Consider the following 8,784-nt stretch of genomic DNA (forward strand, 5'->3'; position numbering starts at 1 on the left):
AACTGAGGACCTCCCATTTGGTAAGCAGATGCCCTATCTGTCTCCAAGTCTGCTACTCCAAAGAAATCTTACATCACAGTAAAGTCACATACAGAATATAGGGGACTCCCATATATGTAACATCCTTCTCCTTTCCCCCTTCCCTATTAATAACCTTTTTACATGTGGATGGTACATTCGTTATGACTGATGTCCTAATATTGAAATCATGGTCAATGGTTTACATTATGGTTTACATTTTAGATCATACACTTTTATAAATTTTTGATGAAATTTAACAAGGCCTTTATCCATCATTGCAAGATCATGCAGAACACTTCCATTGCTCCCTAACTACTATTCTTCTATCTATTCTATTCCTCCCTCCCCCTCTCCTCGGGGCCCTCAGTGACCACCAGCTTCACTGCTTGAAGGGCAAGATTCATAGATGCTTGCAATAATGCTGAGGACTTGACACACAAGTGTGTCCTGCCCTTTTAGGAATCGACCATGCTCTTGAGAGACACCTAACCTCTTTTTAAGAACATATTGAGCCTCCCAAATTTGGGAGTCCAACTACTTCCCACTCATTATGTTGCTCTCCCTCCACTGATACAACACACTATGACCAAATGATCACTCACACTTTCTCTGGAAGATTGCCCCAGGTGTCCCCTGTGCCGAATGCCCCTCCCCCACCCAACACCTGAACCAGTAGCCCTTCCTTGTCATATTGCCAAAAGAGTTTTCTTAATATAGTAGTTTCAACCACATACCTGCCAATCCCCCATGTTCACCTGCTCCCTGTTCCAACCCTTCCCCCAGTTCCATGGACCTTCCAATCCATCCTCCTCATCCTAGCCCCCTGTCAAGCTTGCAGCACCCAACCCAATATCCTTACACCACTGTCATATCCCTTGATTGCACAAATACTCACTTCCACCTTCTCATAGATTTCGCCAGTGTGGGTGTTGGCTCACAACCTTCTTCTCGCTTTCTATTTCCTGTAAACCTATCTTCCAGACTCTAACTCTCTGAGTCAGCTCAATTTCCTTAATTCATATCAGAAAGGTTGTGTAATATTTGTCCTTCAATGCCTAGCTTACTTCACTCAACATAAGATCCTCTAGATTCATCCATGTTATCCCATTTATTACTACTGTATTCTTTGTTACAGCTGAGTAATATTCCATTTTATGTACACACCACATTTTGTTTATGCATTTATCTGTTAATGGGTGTTTTGGTTGATTCCAAATTTTGTTAAAAGTGAAGAATGCCACTATGAATATTGGTGTGCATACATCTGTTCATGTCCTTTTTTTCAGTTCTCCTGGGTATATACCCAGCAGTGGAATTTCTGGGTCATATGGCAGATCTATAGTTAGTTTTTTGAGGAACCACCAAACTGTCCACCACAATGGTGGGACCATTCTAAATACCTACCAGCAGTGCATATGTTCCCTTTCCTCCACAACCTCTCAAACATTTGTAGTCCTCTGTTTTTTCAATGGCGACCAGTCTAATGGGTGTAAGATGGTATCTCATTGTAGTTTTAATTGGCATTTCTCTAATAATTAGTCATGTTGAGTATCTTTTCATGTGCTTTTTAGCCATTTGTATTTCATCTTTGGAGAAGTGTCTGTTCAAATCATTTGCCCATTTTTTAAATAGGTTGTTTTTCTTTTTACTTTTAAGATATAGGATTTCTTTATATATGCTGGATATAAGACTCCTCTCAGATAAATGGTTACCTAATACTTTTCCCATTGTGTAGGCTGTCTTTTGACTTTCTTGACAAAAATCCTCTGAAGTGCAAAACATTTTAATTTTGAGCAAGTCCCATTTATCTATTTTATCTTCCCCTGCTCATGCTTTGGGTGTGATGTTCATGAAACCATTTCCTATTACAAGTTCTCATAGATGCTTCCCTATATTATCTTCCAGTCTTTACGGACTTGGCCCTTATATTTAGATATTTTATCCATCTTGAGTTGATTTTTGTATAAGGTGGGAGATGGTGTTCGTATTTCATTCTACTGGATATGGATATCCAGCTCTCCAAGCACCATTTGTTGAAGAGGCCTTTCTCTCCCATTTGAGTAGGCTTGGTGGCCTTGTTGAATATCAGAAGACTGTATATGTGAGATTCTATATCAGAAGCCCCAATTCAGCTCCATTTGTCAGTATGTCTATCCTTGTGCCAATACCATGAAGTTTTGACCACTGTTGCTTTGTAGTATGTTTTAAAATCAGGCGTTGCGATTCCTCTGATTTCATTTTTCTTTCTCACTATGTCTTTGGCTATTCAGCACCTCTTGTACTTTGAAATAAATTTCATAGTTAGTTTTTCCAATTCAGTAAAAAATGCTGTGCTGATTTTTATTGGGATTGCATTAAGTCTGTAGATTAGTTTTAGTAGGATAGACATCTAATGATATTTACTCTTCTTACCTGTGAAGAGGGAATATTCTTCCATTTATTTATTTAAGTCTTCTTTGATTCCCTTTAACAGTATTGTATAGTTTTCTGTATACAAGTCTTTTATATCTTTAGTTAGATTTATTTCTAGGTATTTGAATTTTTTAGTTACTACTGTAAATGGTATTTTTTCTTGATTTCCTCCTCAGATTGCTCATTATGGGTGCACAGAAATGCTACTGATTTTGACACATTGATCATATAACCTGCAACTTTACTGAACTTGTTTATATGTTCTAGAAGCTTCATTGTAGATTTCTCAGGGCTTTCTATGTAGAGGATCGTGTCATCTGTGAATAGTGAAATTTTCACTTCTTCCTTTCCAATTTGGATGCCTTTTATATCTTTTTCTTACCTCAGTACTCAAGCAAGTACTTCTAACACAATGTTAAATAGGAATGGAGATAGAGTGCATCCTTGCCTTGTTCCTGATTATTAGAGGGGGAATTTTTAGGATTTCACCATAGTATGTGATGTTAGCTGTTGGTTTTTCATATATACCCTTTATCATGTTCAGAAATTTCCCTTCTATTCCTATCTTTTGCTGTGTTTTTATCAGGAAAGGGTGCTGTATTTTGTCAAATGTTTTTTTCTGTGTCTATAGAAATGATTGCATGATTTTTTTCTTTAGATCTGTTTATGTGGTGTATTACATTGAGGGATTTTCTTATTTGAACCATTCTTGCATACCTGGGATGAAACCAACTTGGTCATGGCATATAATTTATTTGATGTGCTGTTGAAATGATTAGCAAGGATTTTGTTAAAGATTTTAAAATCTAGGTTCATTATAGAGATTGATCTGTAGTTTTCCAATTCTTGTGGCATCTTCATTTGGCTTTGGTATTAGGGGAATGTTGGCATCATATGAGTTAGGCAATGTTCCTTCTACTCCTGTTATTTGGAAGAGTTTAAGCAGCATTAGTGTTAGTTCTTCCTGGAATGTTCAGTAGAATTCACCGGTGAGGCTGTCTGGTCCTGGGCTCTTCTTAGTTGGTAGGTTTTTAATGACTGATTCTACCTCTTTACTTGTGATTGGTCTGTTGAGTTCATCAATTTCATCTGTCATTAGTGTAGGCTGCTTGTGTGTTTCCAGGAATTTGCCTATTTCTTCTAAATTGTCCTACTTGTTGGCATATAATTTTTTCAAAGTATCCTCTAATGGTTCTTTTTATTTCTGTGCAGTCAGTGGTGATATAACCTTCCTTATTTCTTATCTTTTATATTTGCAGCTTCTCTCTTTTTTTATTTGTTAGTCTAGCTAAGGGTTTGCCAATTTTATCGATCTTCTTGAAGAATCAGTTTTCACTTTTATTTTTTTCTAGTGCTTGGTTATTTTCTATTTCATTTAATTCTAATCTTTGCTATTTCCTTCCCTCTACTTTCTTTAGGGTTACTTTGTTGTGCTTTTTCTAATTCCTCCAGGTGTGCATTTAGGTCTTGAATTTTAGTTCTTTTTTTTTTGTCTGACATATGCATTATGGCTATGAATTTCCCTCTTGGTACAGCTTTAGCTGCACCCCATGTCATTTTCATTAATTTCAAGTATTATTGATTTCGTTCAAAATTTCCTCCTTTACCCAGTTTCTCTAATAGTGTGTTGTTTAATTTCCATATCTTAATTTCCATATCTAATCTGGTTCTCTGCCCCTTACTGATTTCCAGCTTCATTCCATTGTGGTCAGAGAAATTAGTTTGTATAATTTCATTGTTTCTGAGTTCATTGAGAATTTTTCTGTGGCCTAGAATGTGATCTGTCTTGGAGAATGGTCCATGAGCACTCAAGAAAATTTATCCCACTGTATTTGGGTGTAGTGTTCTGTATGTGTCTATTAGGTTCAGTTCCTCTAATGTATCATTCAAAGTTTCTTTATTGATTCTCTGTCAAGAGGTTCTGTCAAATGGTGATAATGGTGTATTAAAGTGCCCCACTATAACTGTAGAGGCATCTGTTTCTCCACCTTAGTTTTTCCAGTCTTTGCCTCATATATTTTCAAGCACCCTGATTAGGTGCATAAATATTTATAATTGTTCTTACATCTTGAAACATTACCCCTTTTACTAATATAGACTGTCCATCTTTACATCTTACAATACTTTTGCATTTAAAGTCTATTTTACCCAGTATTAACATAGCTACTCCCACCCTTTTTTGGTTATTGCTTGCTTGTAAGATTGTTTCCAGTCTTTCAGTTTCAGCCTCCTTGAATCCCTGGGTCTCAGCATATAGGGGGGACATATTTCCTTATCCATTCTGCCAGTCTGTGTCTCTTGACTTGTAAGTTTAATCCATTAACATTCAGCAATATTATTCTCAAGGAATTACTTACATTAGCCATATTTTCTTTGGGTTTAGTTCATGTATGTTGTATGTGTATTTATTTCTCTTTTTTGTCTTTGGAGTTGTTCTTACACTCTCCTCCAAACTCTCTCTCCTGTTTTTTCCTTTCAGCCTAGAGAACTTGCTACAGTATTTCTTGAAGGGCAAGTTTCTTAGTGACATACTCTTAATTTCTCTTTATCTGTGAATATTTTGATTTCCATCATTTTTGAATTCCAGTTTTACTGGATATAGTATTCTTGGCTGAATGTTTTTTCTTTTAGTATCTTAACTATGTCATACCATTGCCTTCTTGCCTCCATGGATTCAGATGAGAAATCAGCACTGATCTCATTGAGTTTCCCTTTTATGTGATGGTTATTTTTTCTCTTGCTGCCTTATTTTCTCTGTCTTGAGCTTGAAGATTTTCACACATGTATGTCTTGGAGTAGGCCTGTTGAAATTTATACTGTTTGTGGTTTGCTGCACTTCCTGGGCAGGTACATCTATCTCCCTCAAAAGGGTTGAGAAGTTTTCAGCCATTTTTTCCGCCAACAATCTTTCTGTTTCATTTCCCTTCTCTTCTCCCTCTGGGATGCCTATAATGCATATGTTTGTGCATTTTGTGTTGTCATTCAAATCCCTAATTCTCTGCTGGACTTTTTTCTATCTTTCATCTATCTGTTCTACTATCTGCTTGATTTCAGATCTATTGCCTTCCACATAGCTAATTCTGTCCTCTTCCTATTGAAGTATGCTCTTGTGTGCTTCCAGGGTATTTTTTATTTCTTGGATTGTGCCACTCATCAACATCATATTAGTTATCTTTTTCTCTATGTTTACAATTTCTTCAGTATATTCTCCTGGTGTCTTAATATCCTTTATCTCTTCATTCACTTCATTAGGTTGGTCCATGAGATTTGTTTGAAAAGCTTTGACTCATTGTTCCATGTTTTGAATCTCTCGCTGGTTTTTTGTTTGTTCACTGGACTGGGTCATGTCTTCCTGTTTCTTGATCTGGTTTGTAATTTTTTGTTGCTGTCTGGTCATCTTTTTATCTTGATGGTTTTAGTCAGGTGATTACGTTCTCTCTCTAATCCAAGATTTTATTTAGCTGCTGATTTGTGTGTGTGTGTTACATTTTCTCTTTGACACTTTGTTTTTGTTCTATTTTCTTGCTGTTTTCTTTGGTCCCTTGTAGGAAAAAGATTAGGGCCTGAGAATGCAAAAGATGTTAGAAAAGAAAAGGGATAATGGTTATAATAATAGTCAGCGTTAGAAGAGGAATCACTTAAGGCTAGGAAAATGAATATTTACCTTACATAAGCAGGTTAGAGTAATAGAAATAAAAAAAATGGAGTACCTAAAGTGAAATGGAAAACTGAATAGAGAAAAATATATATAATGAATTATAAGGCCAGAATGATGAGGAGAAGAGGGAAAGAGAAAAGAGAGGACAAAAAGGAAAAAGTTGATAAAAGAAATAAAACAGAATAGATGAGATAGAAACAAAAACCAGAAAAAAATGAGGGCTAAACAAAGAGGTAGAATGTAGGAACAACACAGAGAGTCAAAATAGTAATATGAAGGAAGGAAAAGAGATAGCATTGGTAGACAAAATCGTTATACAGAGAAAAGGGGCAATCAAAGAAGAGGAAACAAGAAACAAGTCAGCAGCACCTAAAGAAAAAGAAAAATGGGGAGGGGGAGAGAGGGGAAGAAAGAGGGAAGAAAAACAAGGAAACAATACAAACAAACACACAAGCAAGCAGTCAAAAAAAACTAAGGAAGAACTGCCTTCCCACTTAGGCCCCTGCGGAGCTTCTCAGGCTGCCAGTGTTCATCGATACATTACCCTGCAGCCTTCCCTCTGCAGGTTTTGAAGCATATTTTAGTGAGTAAACTAAGTTAAATTTTTAAACAAATGTAACCTTTTCTTAGGAAAAATAAGAGACCCAAGAGAAGCTAATACAAAAATAATATCTATGTTTTCCCTGTCCTAAAATATCAGCTGGATGTTTGATATCCCAGGGGATCACTACTCTAAGAGGAGACAGGATTCAAACTAGGGACCTTGTATATTCAAGGTGGAAACTCCTCCACTGAGCTAAACTGTCTCATTGGGTGAGTTAGCTCTTCAGAAAGCTGTCTAGTCATTTTCCCTTGGGCAGATTTGACTCTTTGTAGTTGGATGAATTCCTGCTGATTGGGAGTCTGTACCAGCCTCCTCTTTATTCTTACTGCTTTCTCTCCCAGGGCAGCTGGATGCAATAGCCTATGTGAGCATTTCCCCCCTCACCTCACCAGGTTAGGTTGTGCTCCCTTTTAAAATTCAAATGGGACCCTGGTGACTTAACTCACTGCAGAAAGAAATGATCACCAACCTTCTTCGAGATCACCTCCTCCTCCCAGGGGACCCTAACTAGACTATTGGAAGCTTATTAAGCACTTCCTATTGCCCACCTCCCTTAGAGGAGTTGAAATTCTTAGTTTTCAGCACAGGGCTAGTCAATTGCCTGGCTACCTTCTCCCAGGCCAAGTTTCCCTATCCCAGGGCAGTTAGGTGCCTCAGCAGCTTTGCCTCTCTCCTCCTCCTGGTGCCACCTCAAGCCAGCTGGTATGATCCTCAAAACCCAAAGGGGATCCAGGCAACCAAATCCACAGAAAGAAAACTCCTCTCTGCCCTCCACCAGAGCCCTCCCACTTTCAGAGACATGGTCCTCCAGGTGGGTAGGGGCTCTCTGTGGCTTTTTTCCTTGAGGTAGGGCTTTGCTGTCCTGCAGTTTCCAACCTCAAGGACAAGAAACTCACACTTTTTTTCCTTGAACAGTTTATCTCTTTGTCCAGCTCTCTCCAGACCAATGCCCTGAAGCCTCCTGCTCTGTGGGTTCCCAAAACAGTTCACTCAGGCAGGATCTTGCCCCAATTCCAACATATTCCTATTAGACATATCAGTGTGGGTTATTTTTCCATGGATTCACTGATTTCAGCTGAAGCTGACACATGACCAAGGAAAACTGGCTAGGAAGATTTAACCTTTAGTGAACAGTCAATTAGGAGCCAGCACACACCTGAGTACCACAGAATGCATGAAGACCAGCTTTTCATAGCTCTGTGTACAGATATTACAAGATTTTTTCTTTCTTTCTTCGGATTGATCTTATATATGCCTATGGCAGAGTCACTCAAAAAGCCCTTGGCTGAAAGGAAGTTTCTGAGATTCAAAGCCTCTATTCTTATTCAACGGTTTTTGATACCGTAACTGCCCAAATCCAAATCCTCAGCTCACTTCTATCTGCATGCCATTTTCCTTTGTGTGATTCAGGACATAATTTACATGAAAGTCATCTCTCTATCAAGGGCTATAATTCTCCTTTAATTAGATTGTAATTAAAACCAAATAGAGAAAGATGTAGATGAATAACTTCATAAATGTTTACTCCCAGAAAACAGTTGCTTTTTTCTTTGTTAATCAGCCTAAAATATATTCAGAAAACAGTTTTCTGCATCTTGATAGTAAACCGCTGAGTATACCTGTGTGTCTTTTCCCCTGAAAGGCTCTCACACAGAGCATTTAAATTTTCCATAGTATTGCTATGATGACCTCTGAGACCTTGTAAAGTAAAGGATTTATGATCCTGCGCTTTTTTATGGCATTTTTTCAATATTTTGTAACATTTGTATTTCTTGCTGATGTTTTTGGCATTAAAAATCACTCAAGCCATGCTAAAATATTATGGTATTCATTGAACCATACCATGGAAGGATAATTCAGTTCAGTGAGGTTATTCTAGCTCATCATGTACAAAAAGGATTGAAAGAAATTGTAGAAGAGTCTCAGCTTCTTACATGTGCAGTATTGAGACTTGCTCCCATGCCCAATAACTTCACGTAGAAAAACCTTCACTTGAACATAGAAATTTCTAGTTTAAAGTGTTTAGAAAGGACTAGAAATGAAAGGAATAATACAATGGCCCAAGAGATAAGAAAGCAAAGTACTGGTA

The sequence above is a fragment of the Dasypus novemcinctus genome, chromosome 30, assembly GCF_030445035.2.
Source record: "Dasypus novemcinctus isolate mDasNov1 chromosome 30, mDasNov1.1.hap2, whole genome shotgun sequence".
Lineage (NCBI taxonomy): Eukaryota > Metazoa > Chordata > Mammalia > Cingulata > Dasypodidae > Dasypus > Dasypus novemcinctus.